General features: G+C 35.2%; 1 long non-coding RNA gene across 4 annotated transcripts; it reads right to left on the reverse strand.

Annotated features, from left to right (window-relative positions):
• Positions 1–1,301: 1,301 nt before the first annotated feature.
• On the reverse strand, positions 1,302–20,443 carry LOC132271936 (uncharacterized). Of its 4 annotated transcripts, none has more exons than XR_009469893.1 (5): positions 20,299–20,443; positions 17,106–19,940; positions 8,259–8,608; positions 2,460–3,474; positions 1,302–1,751 (listed from the first exon to the last, which is right to left on the reverse strand). It is a non-coding gene; the product is annotated as an uncharacterized LOC132271936 (long non-coding RNA). The 4 variants fall into 4 exon arrangements; XR_009469894.1 differs by having other exon boundaries at positions 1,303–1,751; positions 8,259–8,568; XR_009469895.1 differs by having other exon boundaries at positions 1,303–1,751; positions 2,493–3,474.
• Positions 20,444–20,782: the final 339 nt, after the last annotated feature.

A 20,782-nucleotide genomic window follows, 5' to 3' on the forward strand; every position in this document is an offset into this window, starting at 1 on the left:
CATATAGATACGATGTTTTTGAATCTTTAATAAGATTTCACGGGTAGTTTTTGCTTAATCCATTGCAGAATACAAGTTCAAGTTTAAAGATGGATTCTTTACTTTGTGAAGTGTCAAGAGCAGTTGGATTTACCAACTCCGTTTTACATTTTTGACAAATTGTAATCTTCTTTTTTTACTTAGGTAGATTACAAATTGTTTTTAGGATTTTGTCACGAAATTGCCAAATAAGAAAATTGTGAGATACAAATTTGTAATTGACTAATTTAGGTGTCAAAACAAATTCGATCGAGTTGTAATTTTCGATTTGATTTTCAAAACTAAATATCGAATGTGGAATTGAAGAATGGATCATGTTTACACTTTGGCGCACTCCATGATGATGAGAACATTAATAAGGTAAGCGTGTGTGTGGATTTGTGTGAAACTTGGGTTTAGGAATTTAATGAAACATAAGAAATTTTATTTGGTTTTCACCATTCAAAAATTTTGTGGCCAAATTCTCAATTTGTTGTAGCACAAAGAGGGCGTGAGCAAATTGAAATGACAATAATTGATTTAGTGTATTTTGGAGGTACTTTCGTTTTTCAAAGTCACTTTTCAATTCGGTTGGATTTTGAGTAGATCTTATAAACTGTAAAATCTGTGTTCAAATGGTCGTCAATTTTACAATTCAACAAAATCTCTTATTTTTTTCCCACCCAAAAAAATTAAAAAAAAAAAAAAAAAAAAAAAAAAAATTCTTACAATAACCACCACGCTTTTTGTCACATCCAGAATCATCTTGTAATATTAATTTGATGGTGCTTGCTTCATAACCAGTCAATGTCAAATTACTTAACACGGCCAACTTGCATGCTACCCTAATAAACTCAAATTGTAAGCTAAGAAGATAACAAAATCTCAGCAAGTGAACTAATTAGAAACAAGGTGAGGCGGTATTGCTCGAGTGGTAGAATTAGGCCTTTAGTGTCCCCGCTCTATGATCCTAGGTTCGATTTTCCTTCCCCCAATAACTCCCAACTCTCCTTCCCGGGTCAAAAAAAACAAAAACACCTAACTAGAAAGAGAAATTTTTTTAAAAAAATAGTCATGACTAGATCCAAGAGCTTAGAAGGGAGTATAATGCAACATCATCTCAATCTCACAGCATTCTTGACAGCACAGCACAGGTCTGTTGATTGCCTAAATACCAAACGAACACAATATATAGCAAAACCAGATACAAAAGCCACATATTACAAAAGAAAATTATGAAAACCAAATAAAACATCCTACGGGAATAGGGAATATGTACTCAACAATACCAATTTTTAACAGCTGTATATTATACATATTCCTAACTGACAATGCCCCAGAATCAAAGATTTCGTTAATTGAGCAGTTAAATCAATTTTCCAAAGTTCTGGTAGCTAATCATCTAAATTGAAGTTAACAGAACATCAAAAACAAAAGTTGATTCCTCACATTTCACAAACCAAAAAAGCCCTAATTAATACCCAAATAAAAATTCATATTAATTGTTAAAAATCTGCGGACCAATATCAAGAACAACTATATACAACTTCAAACAAGAAATTAACCAGTATATAGAGAAAGAGCGAGGACCAGATCACCGGCAACGAGTTTTGAAATGCAATCGGAAAGTTGGATTGAGAATACATAATCCGCATGATGCAGCAGATAATCCAAATGTTGTTGTTGAATATGTAATCCAAGAGAGCGGTTGAATCAAGGGATTCAGTTCTTAGCTGCCACAAGTAAACATATAAAGCAGAATAAGTGACTTATAGAAGGAAAGCAATCTGCAGCCTAAGAACATGGATACTCCGTAAAGGGCAGTGGACTAAAGTACTAATTTTATTACTAAAATGCAATGAACATAAAATTTTTAAAGAGACAAAGGGAACGAGAGAAGAGGAATAAGCGTATATAAAGGTATATTTGTTTATGTATTTGTATATTAAGTAACTTAAGGCCGCGGTTTAAATTTTTACAACACCACAAAAATATAGCCCCTCAAGTTTGAAGACCACCTGCAACAACACCATCATCATCGTTATCATTCTTGTCTTGTTCCCGAGTCAACCACCAATAAAATTATAGGCTGGATGTTTCTGAATTCAACCATGCAAAGATGACCAAAAGAGTACTAAAGCTAAAGGAAACCAAAAGAAAAGGCTGACAAAAATTAGGAAGAGGAGCTTTATATATCAAGCTACAAGCATGAAGCACTTCACAGAAGCAACCTACTTGTAATTCCACAATGAAATCCATACAGTTAAAGAAACCAAATATAAATTGAAGTTAACAGAACATCAAAAACAAAAGTTGATTCCTCACATTTCACAAACCAAAAATACCCTAATTAATACCCAAATAAAAATTCAAATTAATTGTTAAAGATCTGCGGACCAATATCAAGAACAACTATATACAACTTCAAACAAGAAACTAACCAGTATATAGAGAAAGAGTGAGGACCAGCTCACCGGCGACAAGTTTTGAAATGCGATCAGAAAGTTGGATTGCGAATACATAATCCGCATGATGCAACAGATAATCCAAATGTTATTGTTGAATATGTAATCTAAAAGAGCGGTTGAATCAAGGGATTCAATTCTTAGCTGCCACAAGCAAACATATAAAGCAGAATAAGTGACTTATAGAAGGAAAGTAATCTGCAGCCTAAGAACATGGATGCTCCGTAAAGGGCAGTGGACTAAAGTACTAATTTTATTACTAAAATGCAATGAACATAAAGTTTTTAAAGAGACAAAGGGAACGAGAGAAGAGGAATAAGCGTATATAAAGGTATATTTGTTTATGTATTTGTATATTAAGTAACTTAAGGCCGCAGTTTAATTTTTTACAGCACCACAAACATATAGCCCCTCAAGTTTGAAGACCACCTGCAACAACACCATCATCATCGTTATCATTTTTGTCTTGTTCACGAGTCAACCACCAATAAAATTATAGGATGGATGTTTCAGTACTAAAGCTAAAGGAAACCAAAAGAAAAGGCTGACAAAAATTAGGAAGAGGAGCTTTATGTATCAAGCTACAAGCATGAAGCACTTCACAGAAGCAACCTACTTGCAGTTCCACAATGAAATCCATACAGTTAAAGAAACCAAATATAAATTGAAGTTCACAGAACAACAAAAACAAAAGTTGATTCCTCACATTTCACAAACCAATATTAACCCTAATTAATACCCAAATAAAAATTCAAATTAATTGTTAAAAATCTGCGGACCAATATCAAGAACAAATATATACAACTTCAAACAAGAAACTAACCAGTATATAGAGAAAGAGTGAGGACCAGATCACCGGCCACAAGTTTTGAAATGCGATCAGAAAGTTGGATTGCGAATACATAATCCGCATGATGCAACAGATAATCCAAATGTTATTGTTGAATATGTAATCTAAAAGAGCGGTTGAATCAAGGGATTCAATTCTTAGCTGCCACGAGTAAACATATAAAGCAGAAAGGCCAACATATGTAATCTAAAAGAGCGGTTGAATCAAGGGATTCAATTCTTAGGTGCCACAAGTAAACATATAAAGCAGAATAAGTGACTTAAAGAAGGAAAGCAATCTGCAGCCTAAGAACATGGATGCTCCATAAAGGGCAGTGGACTAAAGTACTAATTTTATTACTAAAATCCTATGGGAATAGAGCAATTCAAAGGCCTGCAGAGTCTTTTCTCTGCCACCTTTTAGCTGGTGGAGCTTTCCCAATATCTTCATTTCAACCAGTCTGTGGGAGAAGTTGAACAAAAGAACATTTTATTTACTTTTGTTGGTCAGCAAAGATAATTCAAACCAACACCCACCCAACTGAGGGAACTGTTTTTACTAAGCCAAACAAATAAAAAGAGAATCTTATTGCAGCTAGAATATTATGAACCATAGAAGCAAGTTCTTCTTTTTAATTTTTCCCTTCTTTTTTTTAGGCAATGAAACAGGCAAAGATATTACAACAGGTAATGGCATATTATATAACGTAATCAATCAGAATATGAAATATAGCACGAGCAAAATTGCCATACAGAACAGTGCAAACGTATATAGAATATACATTAATATACAAATTTGGTAAATAATCTGAATAAAGAATATTCAAGTTGTATTCACATGCTTAAAAGAATTACTGCAACAATTTTATAAATACTAACTTGGAAAAATTAATCAAATCCTCTACTACTAATCAGTACCTAGCATCATACATGAACTTAATTCATTACTCATTAGTCGAGCATTCAATAATAAGCTAAACATGGATTAGCATAACATTTACTTTCAACCAAACTCAGATCCAATATATGCAAGATATACCAGGGAACAAAAAAAATCAAAGAACCACAAAAGTTTCCTTCATGAATGCCATCCAACCTTTAGTACATGGGAACGAATCCACTTCATTTCATCTAACACTTGGCATGTAGCAAACAATCAAAGGCTACTTGGGTACACTCCCAGCAGATCAAAAACCAAATATGTGGTCTTATCAAGTTTTGAATGAAGGACTTAGCATGTAGCAAAAACCAAATATGTGGTCTCATCAAGCATTGTTCAAGTGTTTCCAAAATATTATTCATGATGCTGACAGAGAAAAAAAGACAAGCACTTGTAAAATAAAAAATAAAAATATATATGAATGCAATCTCATTTTCCTAACATAGAAGGTACGATCATATTCAACCAAAAGACACTCAAGAAATTAAGTCTATAGTCAATTTCCTAATCCTAATAGAGTTGGCACAATCCATATTGAGGGCGGCATATGGTTATGTGAAGGATCAAGAACGTAATGCTCCCCAAAGCTTCCATTCTCTATGTTGAAGATACCAATGTCGCGACGCCCAAATGGGAGACGGAATAAAATGTCAATATAATCATCTATGTGGAATATTCGGCTGGCACCTGGACCATTTGGAAGCTGAAACCACCCCAAAATCAACTGCAAAAATCTGGCATTTATAATATATGACAATCATATACGACATAAATCTCTCTTTATCTATGTAAATCCAAGCTTCATCTCTTGCCCAAATAAATGCCATTCCACAGCAACCACTATAGATGGCGGTAACAAAATAGTCATCAGGAGATGAAGCAGGGTCAACTGACAATGTAGCTTTCGTAACTGCAAACTCAACCTGAATAGGTGTTGTGTCATACTCAAATTCAAAGTCAACCTCAATATCATCTTCACTTTCATGAGGTTTGAATATTAAGAGGTCTATAATTGGAGGAAGATCAATAGCACCACCAGAAAATGGGTTCATTAGGGTTAAGCCAATGTTTCTTCAACAACAAACCATCAACAATGTGAGGAACAAGAGGTATAATTTATTATCAGTGATGTGTCTTGAAATAAGAATCCCACTCAAGGAATATTTTTGTTTTTGTTGAAGTGGTCAATGATAAGCACTGAAAAAACCCTTAATCTTGAGTATACTAAGACCTTATTCTATCTTATTTCTCTGCTTTAATCTAATTTTATGTTTTTCGCCTTTTCAGGCACTTCTCCCCAAAATAAGTCAAATCAGCTTGAATTAGAGCATTGAAAGAAGCAATCCAAAGTATAGTGCAAAGAAGGAGCAAAGTGGTGAAAATTCTCTGTTCGATCAATCGAACCATGCCATGATCGATCACACTGTGATCATTCCAACCCTGCCTTGATAGATCGAACCCTTGTCCTTATCCTCCGGAAAATTTCCTATTCGATCGATCCAACATTTTCTTTGATCGATCGAACCTTTTGACCTTATCCTCATAACCACTTTTGTCCTTTTCCCCATAAATATCTCAGCCTTTGTCCTTATCCATATAATTGCGCCGCCATACTTCGATCGATCGAAGCAACAATGTGATCGATCAAACTATCTCAAAATTCGTGCAAAACATATTTCAGGCCCAATTGAAGGTGTGCTCGTGGTGCAATCCTTTGGAAGTCCTAGTGCACGAGGTCTAACCATTGGGTATGACATTTGAACTACCTATATAAGGAAATTGGCTATTTTTAGTAAGGAGGTTGGTTAGTTACATATTGGCTAGAGATTAGAGAGAGATAATATACACATTTTGGGAGGATTCTTCCAAGTGCTAGGGTTTCTACCAAGAACACCAAGAGGAGGAAGATGAATCCAACCATGAAGAGAGCCCTTGAGGGTTGGATGACAACCATGAGTGGCTAGATCATTCTCTTGGGGCTAGAGATGGCCCTAGGCTTGCTTCCTAAGCCTTAATACTTTGTAATTAGTAGGGATTTGTGTTGTAAATATTGTATTGACCTCATGTTTATATAAATCTTGTTTTTACATAATTTGTATGGTTTAATGTTTCCAATTAATCTTTCAATTCTATTCATATGTCTATGTGTGATGGAATGGATGATTATGTACTCACACTTGATTCTTTACATTTGGTGCATGTGTATGTGTATTAAAATAATGAATCTAGTGTCGATCAATGCATGGTGCTTAATTGATTACTCTTGTATTTTATTTTATGGACTATGCTTATTTCTTGATGGGTTGTGCTATCTCATTAGTTTAATTAGTTTAATTTCCTTGTCATTTAGTGTAATTGTAGCATAGTTGCTTTAATTTCCTAGATAGGTAGACAATCCATTCTTGTTGTTTGATGGTCCATGCTTATGAGTGCAAGTAGTGCATTTTTCTAGATTTTTGTGTGTATTGATTGTGGATTTATTGAATGGTTAATGACTTAATTTGATAAGTTGTGCTACTCACTAGATTGATTAGATAATTTATGCTTAATTTGCCATCCATGCTTAGTATTTCAATTAATGGCACACAAATTTGTTTTATAACATGGAATCCCCCTAATTCAACAAATGTTAAATGTTTAGTAAAGTAAAGCTTAGTGGTGAACTCTATATCCCAAGACCCCTCTCTCATTCTCTACACCTCATTTCCTTTAGTTTGCTTGACATTGCATTGTTTTTAATTAATCGTAGCATAATTCAACCAACAAACCACTCTCTTTGATCATTCGACCTACTAATCCGATTTCAATTCCAAAGTATCTTGCAAATCCCTTAAGACGATCCCTTTTCACTCATACTACATAGTATAGTGTTAAGTGATTTTTATAAATTCTAAATGTGGTGGCCACTTCTCACACTCACACTTTTTACATCATTTTGAGGTATCGGTCACGTCAACACCAGTCAAATCTGGGTCAAGACAAAATTTTAGAAGGGCATAGAGAATTCATTTCATACCACTATAATAAAATAAAAATAAAAAAACATAAAAAAAATTACACTCTTAGAAAGTTATATTCCCTAAAAGAGACTTTTTTTTCGAACAGAGGGAGTAGAAAAAAGATCCTTCATTTGCAAAACAATAAAGAGACCCAGTAAATTAATGCATCCACTCAACAAAAAGATAACAATAATGTTGGAGAATATTATTATACGAATGATTAAAGCCCTTAAATCACTCCTTGACAGCATATTGATGCGAGTGAATGATGGGAGTAATTTTAGGAATGTTTCCAGTATCATATTTCTCACAGTTTTGTATTCTTTCACCTATATATAGAGGTAATCATTGTATACAAAAACCAAGAGAGTATATCTTTGTGTGCCATGGATGTAAACCCTAGTGGCTGAATCGCGTATATCTTTGTGTCCTTCATTTTTTATTTCTCTCTTCAATTTTGACAAATAATAATAAAAAATAAAATAAAATTATATATATATATTTATATAAAGGATAAAATCAAACGTGCGCATTTTGTTGCACCGTGTTCCCCCGTGGTTTCCTCTGTTAGACACATGCCCCCATTCATCCAAAATTTGGCAAGTGACATGAGAATAATTGGTTGCAGTGACCAAAATACACATTAACTAAGAGGCAAAGACGCTATTAACCTTACATTGTCACCAAATTAGAAAACAACCTTACTTAAATTGACGAAAATAGCCTTATATGTAATATGTAAAAGAGACCCACAATGAAATGAAAGGGAGAGTCAAATGCAAATGGGATAAACTTGTATATACATTATATAGATACAAATATAGTCCTTAAAACACCTCTGCTGTTGATTTATACAAATCAAAGTAGAGAGAGGGTTGACTGTGCAATCATTATATATATGCCAAAATAATCAGTAGGATTTAATTAATTGGTAAACACAAGTATTGAATGATAGTAATTAGATTCACTAATTTCTTGTTCTTAAGGAATGTATGATAGTAAAGTTACCTTCAGTTTCTCTCTCCTGGCTTGGAGTAACTTGGCTGCTCAGTCCATGATTATTGTTTCAAAACAGTGCACGCCATCCAGATCCCGTGCGAACCTCGGTCTCATCCTTTGCCGTTCTGGACTGTTCGTCGTCTTAACCAGCGATTGCAAAGCCTAGGTAGATGAATTTCCTTCTTTGCTCCTTCTCAAACTCTCAATCATAGCCTTCTTCTTTCGATCCACTGCAGACGCGTCCTTCTCCACTTTAGAGGGACCCCAAGAGAAGCCAACCTTCTGGTCTAACTATTCAGCACACAGGAACTCAAAAGAACTGAAAAATGACATCATCGTGATCGTCTTCTCTGTTGAAACTGTGTTTACATATATAGATATTATAACTTTTATGTTTACTATAATATTAGGGGTGTAATAGACATTTCACACATAAAGAGGGGTTAAACCATTAAAGGGGTGTCAGTGCAACAAAATGCATAAGTTTAATACCATGTGTAATTAGGGTAAACCTCAAGGGAGGCCAGTGAAATTTATCCAAAAAAATGAAAAGAAAGAAAGATAGCTAAAAAAACATGTTAGTCTCCTTCAAGTAGCCTTTTTATTCTCAACCTTGAAAAATATAAGTCTATAACACATGTTGGAGCTTAAAAATGCTAACTATAGAATATTGAGATATTAAGCTTACGCATAAAGGTTGGAGCTTAAAATAAGGGAAAAGAAATCAACTCTTCTTTTATATTTTCAGCATAAAGACTAGAACACCTATTGAATAGTGAGGAAAGGACTCATTTTTAACAATTAAACAGATCGATGAACTTATAGAAATTCAAAGAAAGTGTTGTACGAAATGAACATTTAAATATTTGAGTTTATAAATTTCTGAAAGGTAGTCTGCAATTTTGAAATTTCTGTCTAAGCCTCTGACGACGAGGCCGCTTGATATACGCCCAAATAATGTAGTGAATGTGTGGTTCAAGAAAAGCCTTTTAGGTCAAGTTTAAATTTATAAAAACCACTACCACCACTACTACTAACGTAGCAAGAGTGAATAGGGATCGTCCCAAGGGATTGGAGTCGAATTTGGTTGTGGAATCTCTATTAGGGTTAGTAGGTCGAGTGATCAAACAAGAATTGGTTGGTTGGTTAAATTAAACTAGAGAGCAAATTAAACTAAATAATTGAATGCAATAAAGAGTAAGTAAGAGAGAGAGAGATCTTGAGGTTTAGAGGTCACCACCAAACAATACTTTTCTACACCCTTAACAAGTGACTAATGAGGGAAATGTGTATTGCAATATTGATGTGTGTGTGTGTGTTTGGTTGATTCAATTAGCAAGGATGACCAATTAAGTGTATATTGTCTAAGCAACATGTTAAAAGTAAAATATATCTAACAAGTATATATTGTCTAAGTAGCATGTGACAAGCACAATATATCTAACAAGTCATTAATCCTTTCATTAAGCTCACAAGCCAAATACACCACAAGGTTAGAGACATATGCTACTTGCATTCAAAAGAATGGAACATCAAACGAAAAGCATGGATTGTCCTCCCATCTAACAACTATACTACCACTACACTACAATTAAGCTAATGACATAAAGTTAAACTAATTAAACTAAGGGAGAGGCATAATCCATCAAGAAATGAGTATGAACCATCAAGAAAATTACAAGAGCATTCCATTAAGCACTATGTTTTGACAATCTCTAGATCTATAGCATCAATACACATAAACATGCATCAATAACACAAGAAATAGAGACAAACACATGAACATCTATTCTAGCATACATAGACATATGGATAGAATGAAATGATCAATTGGAAGCATTAAACCACATAAATCATTAAATAAACAAGATCTATATATATAAAAGTGTCAAAACATGTATTACAACACTAATCCCTCAATAATACACAAAATCAAGATGTAGAAAGTATGCTTAGGGCTAACTCTAACCCCAAGAGGATGTCTAGTCACTTATGGTAATGCTTCTCCAACCCTCAAGGGCAAACTCGATGGAAGAAATCTACTCCTTGGTTGATGAAGAGCTCACAAGCTTGTGTCTCTAGCCTCTTCCTCTTTTCTTCCTCCCTAAGAATAGCCTCTATTGTGATAGATGGATCTCTCTCAAAAAGTGTATCATATTCTATATATAGGTAGGTCAAGTGACACCAAAATGAGCTGGGGTCGTGCACAAAATATTCCCCAATGATTGGATAAAGGACAACTTTTGTGAGCTGGAAATTAAACTTTTTCGCACTGGAGGAAGTTCGATCGATCGAACCTTGGACTTAGATCGATCGAACGTGGCTGAGATCTATCGAACTGAAGTTGGATCGATCCTCAATGGCGACGCCTTTTTGGATAAAAACAAATCTGAGATATTTCGAAGATATTTTTGAGAAAAGGACAAAAGTGGTTGGTAGAGTGGTACAACTGGATAAGATCAATCATTTGGATAAGGACAAGGTAGTTCGATCGATCGAAGAATGATGTTGGATCGATCGAACTTTTGAGATCTCTGAAAATGTCATCATGGCTCAGATCCATCTTGAAGTGCTGAGATCGATCATGTTGGATCGATCGAACTCTGATCTGAGATCGATCGAAGATGTTGAATTCCACCTTTTGCTTCATTTTGCTTCTACTTGGCTCCTTTCTTTGATTCATCCCAGAATTGCTTCCTTTATACTCTTATTTGGCTGAGTTAGCTTATTTTCAGGATAAGTGCTTGAAAATGGAAATAACACTAACTCAATCTAAAACGGTAAAGTAAGATACATAAAGGTTCTAGAATACCTAAGCTTAAGAGGTTTAAATACGCACTTTTCAGCGCTCATCAGCCTCTACTAAATTGCAGGGAAGGAGGAACCTATGCAATTAAATTTAAATGATCGTAAGTACTCGATTTCCCCCTCCTCTTTTACCTAATTTACCTGTTAAGGAAAAGATTTAAAATTACCATGACCACATAAAGGTCTAATTAGTGGTTTCAGGTAATTGTATTAAGTACACTGGCAATTAAATTTAAATGATCGTAAGTACTCGATTTCCCCCTCCTCTTTTATCTAATTTACCTGTTACGGAAAAGATTTGAAATTACCATGACCATATAAAGCTCTTAGCCAGATTTAAAGAAAAATGTTGCACTGATGTCACGCCCCAGCTGAGCCCTAACCGAACATAGTTGAGCTTCAATAGCTGCTTTAGATTCAGATTTAAGTTCCAATAGCTGCTTATGATTCCTAATCAACAACATGTTTTTATTTATTTAGCACTAACAACACATATATGTCAAATATATTTCAATGGGAGATGGAAAGAGAGGTTTGTACATGCTGCTAAATCAGCTCCAATACACAAACTTATATATAATATACATGTTTATATGCTCATGTAAACAAGAATTAGGATTCACGAATTAAAAGTACTATTATCCTACTATCCTATTATTAGATAAAGGACCTCTCCCTCTTAATTAACGAATTAAAATCCTCTCTAATACAAAGGCAAGGAAGCATAAATTGGCTATGTAGCAAGTTTTGTTTCTTTGGCACACAGTAGGCTCCAACAACACAACATGGTGTCCCCTTTGAAAGATTTGAAAATGTCCGGTTCAATAGGCTTGAAACTGCTCGGCCTACCTTCACTTCCTAAGCAAATCAATCTACTCAGATTCCTACTTCTTTCAGCCAAATCTACAAAGAACCATCAAGAGTTCACGTAACAAACCTTGATTGGTATAATAAAATAACCGCCAGATTTCAGGGCTACAACAATTATGAAATACAGCGGTGTACATATCTTCTGAGTGCTGTCAAAAGTTAAAAGAACTACCACCGTAGCCTATATACCGACAGATATCTGCTATCATAGTTTTTTATTATAAAATGGCCACCTTATGGCGGGACATGACTGCTATCCAAAGGCTGCTTATGGCGGGACATGACTGCTAATTCTGGGGTTTTTCCAGCAGATATAACCACTGCCATATACTTTGAGAATTCTAAGCAATTATGACAAATTAAGCAGCTACAAAATGTCTACAAAATGGGGGGATAAAATGCTGAATCATCAATACCAATATAAAAATATAATTAACGAGATGAAAATTATATATATAAAACAGTAGCTGGTTGACATGTTACTGGCATATACTAAAAGGATAATTACTGAGATGAATCTATAAACTTCTTAGTTTGATGTCTTCCCAAATGATCAAAACAATTAAAAACATTGAAGCCCTACTAACAGGGTAACATAATGTCTATTCCATTAAATTTCAAAAATGACATAAACTCAGTTCCCAACTTGTTCAAAGAAAATTCGAATTAGGGTGCAATTATCCCAAAATATGAATATAAAGTATCTTAACTGCCTCACATCCTTAACATAATCATTAAACCATAAGGAAGTAGAAAAAGATAATGAAATTCTAGATAACCATTCTGCACGTGTTATCCTATTCGTCAAGCAACCTGAAAATAGAATATTAAAAAAACAAGGGAAAAAAAAAAAAAAAAAAAAAATTTAAAGCTAACAATAGTTCTATCATTCAATTTATTAAGTGCATAATTTTCTTTTCAACCTTTTTTTTTTTTGGAAGTTAAAGCATAAGCACAGACTCATTATCTGAAATATGTCCCTAGTGGGACTCAAACTCTCAACCTTCCTTTCGCCCGGGGGGAGGGGGTGTGTGTGGTTGTGCCACGGGGCTAGAGGCCCAATGGTTGTTAAGTGCATAAGTTGCAAACATAGAAACCTCAACAAAAAAAAGTGCCATGCAAAGAACACATGAAGCATTGGTAATCCAAGTGACTAGATCAATAGCAAATAGAAAAGGTTTTAACTCTGAACTACAAAAAAGTTACAAGCTCAATAGTGTTCTTTGTTCTAGTTATAGATTACTGTGAAAGCTAAAATATTAGCAAAAGAATTCATCTATATTTTACAATACTTTCATATTTTCATCAGGCATTGCTAGTGATAGAAACAAACATTGATTCTTAACTTGGTTTAAGAGACTGAACATCATAAGTTAAAGAGATGATAATAGGCTTACTTCAATGTAATAAATTAAGTTTACAAAATGATATCTGATTTGAAGCACCCTTTATTATTTGTAAACTGTGTGCATTTGGTTATATAGAAGAAAGGTCTTTCATTTGCCAAACAATAAAGAGACCCAGTAATGCATGCCACTCAATAAAAAAATCAAGACACGGTTTGTCTCCTTCAGGTACCCTTCTTATTCTCGACCCTAAAAATTGAAGTTTATAGGGAGGACAAAGAACATGGCCTACCCAGTCCCTGTTAAATTCTGCCAAATTAACCCATATTGGCCATGGCCTCAACTTGGACAATGTTCACATTGGTTGCACCAGCTGCTTATATTCTGCAAGCAAATCTGGTTTACAATTAGGAAAAACAAGAATGGGAGGAAGCTACCTCTAGGGCCAAAAGTCCTCCCAATTTTGGGACACCTTCATATGATAGGGAAGTTCCCTCACCGAGATCTTCATCGGCTAGCCAAAAAATATGGTCCCATCATGTACACGCGCTTTGGCTTCGTCCCCAACATCGTCGTCTCATCCCCAGAAGCAACCATACAGTTCCTTAAGACCCGTGACCATGTTTTTACTAGTAGGCCAATTATTCAGGCTCATAAATATGTGACTGGCAAACAGACTTGATTTTTGCTGAATACGGCCCATATTGGCGCAGTGTGCGCAAATTGTGCACCTTAGAGTTAGATTTCTGATCAAATCAATCAAAGAGGCGGCTCAGGATCATGGTGGTGTTGATCTTAGTTCCAAGGTTTCATCCATGAATGCAAAAATGACTTGTTGGATGATGTTTGGGAGAAGTACACGGATGAGGACTTGGATGAGAGAGGGTTCAAAGCTATGATGGAAGAGGGCATGTACTTGGCAGTCACTCCCAACATTGCCGATTACTTCCCCTATGTCAGAGCACTTGATCTTCAGGGACTCTATAGGCGATTTAAGGCTCATAGCAAGGTCTTTGATGAATTTTTTGAGAAGATCATTGATGAGCATGTTCAAGCTAGGGACCAAGGCCAAACCAAGGACTTTGTTGATATCATGTTCACACACAAGGGATCTGAAGATGCAGACTATCTTATTTGTCGGTCCGGTGTCAAAGCCCTTATGTTGGTACTTTGATTGAACTTTTATGCCAATTTTAGGATATGATATCTATACATAATCTTCCTACCATTCCAATTGATTCTATTTTAACCAAATTACATTTGAAAATTTCTTTTTATGTTTTATTGTCCTCCCTACTAGTTTGCAACTTTTCTTTGCCATCGGTGTCTATGGTAGCAATTGCATTTCGTTGTTTAGTATACTGCTAATGATTTCTGCCATTGATAGTAAAAGGCTAAAACTCATGCCATCATGCAATTGCAAAATCCAATAAATGGAGACTTGCTTATAGTTCAAGAGAGAGAACATAAATTATTCACCCAAATAAACAATAATTGTTGCATTTTCTCAGTGCCTGCATCAAGTTTACACCAAAATAAGAATCACTTAACCAATTTCTAGAAGATAAGGAAAAGTACGAATAAAAAATAAGATTTATCACTAACAATCAGGTAAGAACACCTACTTTGTGAAACACAACTGATCGGATTATTTTGTTATAAGCTAAGTTCACATCAGTGTGTTTATGAGCAGCATAATTGTGCAGAATTGCCTGCAATAATAATCACATATAGAGGCATTTGACCCCTGCCGACAAACTTACCTTGGCTACTCAACAAGTATGTGCAACAACACAGGATTTAGAAACCATGCCAAACCAATGATTATGTTATGATCTGCATTACATGTCAGCAGATCATGTCAATTGCAGGGTACTAAGGGCTAGTTTGGTAGGGATGAATGGAATAAAAGAAAGTGGAATGGAATGATTTTCTTTCCATTCTTTGTTTGGCGCATGCTTTTAAAGGTAAAATTGTCATTCCTCACCATTCTCTGAGAATGGTCATTTCACTAAAATCATTCCTTCTCTTGACCAATGGAATGGACACTCCATTCCCGCGTGGAATAAGATTAAAAAAATTATGACCAAAAGACCCGATCATTGTTGTGCTTCACCGAATCTGGGTTGATGCAATGGGTACTACAAAGGCGAGCCGAAGCGGGAGTACCACCGTCGATCATCACAACTCTCGCAGCCTCCGTCTTCTTCATCTTTCCATTTGATTTCAATTGTGTATAATTTGCTTTTTGCAGCAAAATTGGGACATATATTCAAATTAGGGGAAACCAAGTGCCAACGATTATGAGGTTTTGATTGTGAGGTTTTGGTTGTTTGAAGAATCAAATGGTGGAACATACAAGAACACAACACAACCAACCCTTTGCGACGAGCTCCTCCAAGAAATCTTCCACCGCCTCCCTCCGCCATCTTCCTTCACTGCCTCTCTCATCTCCAAGCGCTAGCTTCGCCTTTGCCGCCTCCCTCCGCTGTCTTCCTCCGCCGCAGACAAATTCGACTTCCTCATCTTCCTCCGTCTTCCTCTCTCGCTACCCTTATCTCTCTTCCCTCTCTCACCACTGCCGCCAGAGACAAATTCGCCTTCTCTCCATCGCCTCTTCTTGCCCCAATCTTCAACCCTCGCTTCCTCACTTGCCCTGTGATGCAGGAGCATTATGAGGCTCTCCAAGACTAATCAGGCCCCCTAGCCGACTAGGCTTAGGTTCTATTTATCTTGGGGTTTTAGTTATTTGCTTATTTTCTATGTGTGTTATTTGATTTTTATGTTTTGTGTTATTTGGTAGATGAGAGTTATAGTCCTAGTCTTTTTTAAATAGTCATGTGACTGCCATTTGAGTTTTTAACTACTTTGGAGGGTTGAGATTTATTAGTTATTGAAGTAATCAAAGGTTAGGATGCTAGGGCTGCTGTAACCCTAGTATAAATAGTCTATTAAGAGACTTTGTATGGAGTTTGGATTCCAGAAAATCAAATTTAGAGTTTCCCTCGGGTGTCTTTGCCCCTAGAACTCACCTATCTAGGTTCCACTTCGATTCTATTGCTTTATCTCTCTGTTTTTCTGCTTGTTTATTGCTGGAAATCCTTTTTTTTCATTGTTTTACACTGTTACAGCTGCTGGACAGCAGCTTATCGCTTCTACCCTGCATCACCCTGTAATTTCTCTCTATCTCTTGCCCCAATTTCACTTTTGATGTTAATTTTTTTTGTTAAGTTTCTTTATTAATGATAAAGGGTAATTTTGAGAAGACAATATAAATTCATTCCATTCCAGCTTTTAAATTGGTCCAACCAAACAGAGGTATGAGAATGATCATTCCATTTTTACAGCATTCCATGTTTGCAACCAAACACTAGAATGAGAATGGTCATTCAATTCTATTCCCATTCCCATTCCATTCCCACCCATCCTATTTCATTCCTGCGTACCAAACTAGCCCTAAACTTCCTTGGCATTATTTCAGAGCATCAAAACACATGTCCTAAAGTCATGTATGATGAGCTATATTTTCTTCTGATATTGACAACTCCTAAATTCTGCACTTGTTTATACAACATACATTAAATGAAATATGTCCCCTCTGAATCAAACTTTTCCTTGCCATAATGGTTCAGTGTATGATAGCGTAAATTACAATAAACTTAAAGCAAAACCAGATCAATCATTTTTTTCCCTCAATCTTTCTCTTTCAACTCTTCAAATGCCAAGAGTTTGTACAAAAACTATAAACATCATCTAGCACAATTTCCATTTCATTTCAAAACAACCAGACAGGGAAATAGAAAATCATGTGCAGGAAATCAAAATTTCTTACCTTATTGCCTGCAGGAAATCAGTCGGCCCAAACCAAACACATGCATTGATGAGAACTTCAACAGTTGAGCCCCAATCAAACAGCTTCAATAGCTACTTTAGATTCCTATTCGAGCTCCAATAGCTGCTTATGCTTCATAATTGGCTAAATGCATTAATCAATTTTAGCCCTTAACAGCACAGATATGGCAAATATATTTTCAAAAGAGATAGAAACAAAGTTCGGTACATGCTGATAAATCAACTCTCATACACATATTTATATATGTATAATATGTTCATATGTAGAGAGAGAGAGAAAGAGTTGACATTGATTTTCCAGTTACGGGACTATGTATTTCAATGAAAATTCTATTCTTGCTATGAAGTGTGAGAAGAGAGAGAGCTAGAGAGAGAATGGCAGCAAGAGAGAAATAAGAGTGATATATGAGAGAAGATAGAATCAGATAGACATTCTAAGAGATTTACAGTGCAGGCCGCGTCACTGGATGAAAATTCTCACCGCAGGAATACTCAATCTAGCAACCACACATGCACAAGACCATCTTTCATGCATTAAAAGATTTTTAGAAAAGAGTTACTAGCAGATCCAGGCCATACAAGGGATGAGGGACTAATTTAAAGAAAGAGAAAACATGTGTAAGAAATAAAATAAAAAAAATTTGATTACTAAACATGTGTAAGGAAGGTGGATAGTCAAGTTGTTCGGTTTTGGCCTCTGTAGCTTTCATCATTAACAGAATGATATCAGAAATACTAAGGTCAGCACGAAATTAGAACTAATCATCTAAACCAGCAAACTAATGCATTGGTAATAGAGATATTGTATAAAAATTTGGCAAAGCATTTTAATAAAGAATATCTAAGCAATCTTCACATGCTTTAAAGAACTACTATAACAGCCCTACATATAAAAACTTATCCGGGGGAATCGGTTGAACACGACTAATCATTAATCAAGCGCTCAATAAAAAGCTAAACATTGATCAGCAATAGATTTACTTTCAACCAAACTCAGATCCATTATTATGAACGAGCCCTCAAGGGTAAATTCAAGAAATGCCATGGAATTTAAAAAATAAAAAATAAAAAACTCAAAAACTACATAGGCTTCCTTCATGAATGTCAATCAATTCTTTAGTACATTTGACCAAACTTAATAATAAACAAGCAACCTCGAGAAATTGCCATACCATGTAACAAGAAATCAAGCAAGGCTACTTGGCGCAACCAAGCAAATCAAATATAAAAAATATGGTCTTAATTCTTGGCCAAAGGACTACAGAGAGCACAATCGATGAGAGCTGGATTGCATTACAAGGACACTTTAACCATCAAGAATTATGATGCGATGTTATTTCCAACCCTCATTTCAAGTAATATACAGTAAATTTCTTCCAAGGAAAAAGACAATAAATTTCTTATAAGGAAAAAGACAGTAACTTTCTTATAAGAAAAAATGAATTGTAACTAAGATATATTTATAATACCATAAAATTTGAGAAAAACCAACAAATAATGTTTAATTATGTCTTACAAACGTGATCTCACGTTTGCTACAGCAAGAGATAAAAACAGATTTTTTTCATCACATAAAAATGATAAGCAAAAAAAAAAAAAAAACTAAATAAATTAGATTGACCAAAAGACATCCGAAACAAATTAAGTCTATACTGAACTTCCTAACACAGTTGGGACAATCCAAATTGAGGGCGGCATATCATTATGTGAAGGATCAAGGATGTAATGTGTTCCAAAGCTTCCATTCACTACGTTGAAGATACCCATGTCACGGCGCCCAGATTGGGGATAGAATATAATGTCACTATAATCATCTGTATAGTATATGGAATTAGGTTCACATCCGGGCCATTTGGAAGCTGAAACACAAATGGAATGACTATCGCCCAAAAACAGGGTGTCTCCACCCAAGTTCTTCACTTCAACCAGCATATGCGAACCCTTCTCAAATTGGTCTAAGAGCATCTTGAAAACCTTAAACCCTGAAGTTGCATGCTATGAATCGTCTACAATTTCTAAAAGCCTTTGTACAAGAAGTAATTCCCCACTAGATGATTCGACAAGATACATGTGTTCATAATAAATAATTTGAGGCGCAATTTCCTTTTCCTCCACTTGCGGAGCCCCAGTCCTATTAACATCAATCATTAGGACTATATCCCTATCAACTGCAAAAATCCGGCCTTTATAATATATGACATCACAGAAGAACATAAATCTCTCTTTATCCATGCAAGTCCAAGCTTCATCTCCTGCCCGAATAAATGCCAGGTTAGAATCACCACCATAGATAGCGGCAACAATATAGTCATTAGGAGACGAAGCAGGGTCAGCTGACAATATAACCTTTGTAACTTAAAAGGAAATCTCAATTTTGCTTAATGAGACCACACTATCAATTGGAGGAAGCTCTATGGTAGAGCCAGAGAACGGATTCATTAGAGTTACGCTAGAGGATTTTTCTATACCAAACAGCCAACCATGTAAGGAACCACAAAGCCTCTCTTTGTAAGGTACCCATAACTGAAAATCACATAGCTTATTATGAGTAATGATGTATAGACTGCGTCGTTCATCGTCTTTATTATCTTTCGAAGGCACTATCAAGAATGGAACTTGTGTGAAAAACTTATTTTGAACAAATTTAAGTTTGTTCTCCATTGCCACAGACTGCCATGGTTTGCAAACCGCACCAAATCGAACAAATTCAGAAAGTGAAACCAAATTGTCCAGAATCATATCCAATAAGTTCTTCGGAAGCCATGCCCAATCTGACTCCTCCAATGACCCCATCAGTCTTTTTTTCCTAATAGCACTGCAATGTGAACAAATCAAAGAATCTATATAATCACAATAACTTACATCGTATCTACAATACTCAATACTCAAATAATTGGCAAAAACTGAATGGGATTTATAATTTTAAACTAAATAATTCACCCAAGAAACAAAAACCAAAAAACAAAAACTTGTAACAAACTTATGATCTAGTATGAAGTTATTGGTGTAATCTCTTTCATCATAAGGGTAACAGACTTGCTACTGACAATTTTAAAAAAAAAAAAAAAAAAACTATTCGATAAAATTAATTTTCAATATTAAAATCTAATTTATACAGTACCAAATCCAAATCCCATATATACTGTGAAATATGAACAATCAAAACAACTTACCTCAATGGCTGAAATAATCTTAAACTTCGCAATTGGCGATGCAAACCAATAATCTTAAGTAAAACTGATCTATATATATAAAGATATAATCTTTTCCTAATAGAACAAAGAGTCGAGCGTTTTATTTCCTGGTCAACTCTTTTTAAAAGTACGACGGCTTAGAATTTTAGGGATAGAGGAGATATAAAAGTCGGGTAAATTGCACTTAAAACCCCCTCACCAATGCTTAAATTGCAGACAGCATCCTTAAAAAACTTTTCATAGCACTGAGCACCCTCAAAGACGAATTTACCATATAACCCACCCTTCTACGTTCAATGAAATTGTCAGATCCAAACACTCCTATGTGACTATAAGTTATATATAATTACCAATGTGACGAAAAGTTATGTATTAGACTAATCTCTCTTTTAATTGAGTAGCCTTTTTCTGAACAAATATATATAGTACTAGTGTGTACGTGTGTGTGTATTAAACTTAAGTT

This window comes from Cornus florida, unplaced genomic scaffold, assembly GCF_030987335.1.
Source record: "Cornus florida cultivar Cherokee Brave unplaced genomic scaffold, ASM3098733v1 CherokeeBrave_3.0.0_Hap2_Chr08, whole genome shotgun sequence".
Taxonomy (NCBI): Eukaryota; Viridiplantae; Streptophyta; class Magnoliopsida; order Cornales; family Cornaceae; genus Cornus; species Cornus florida.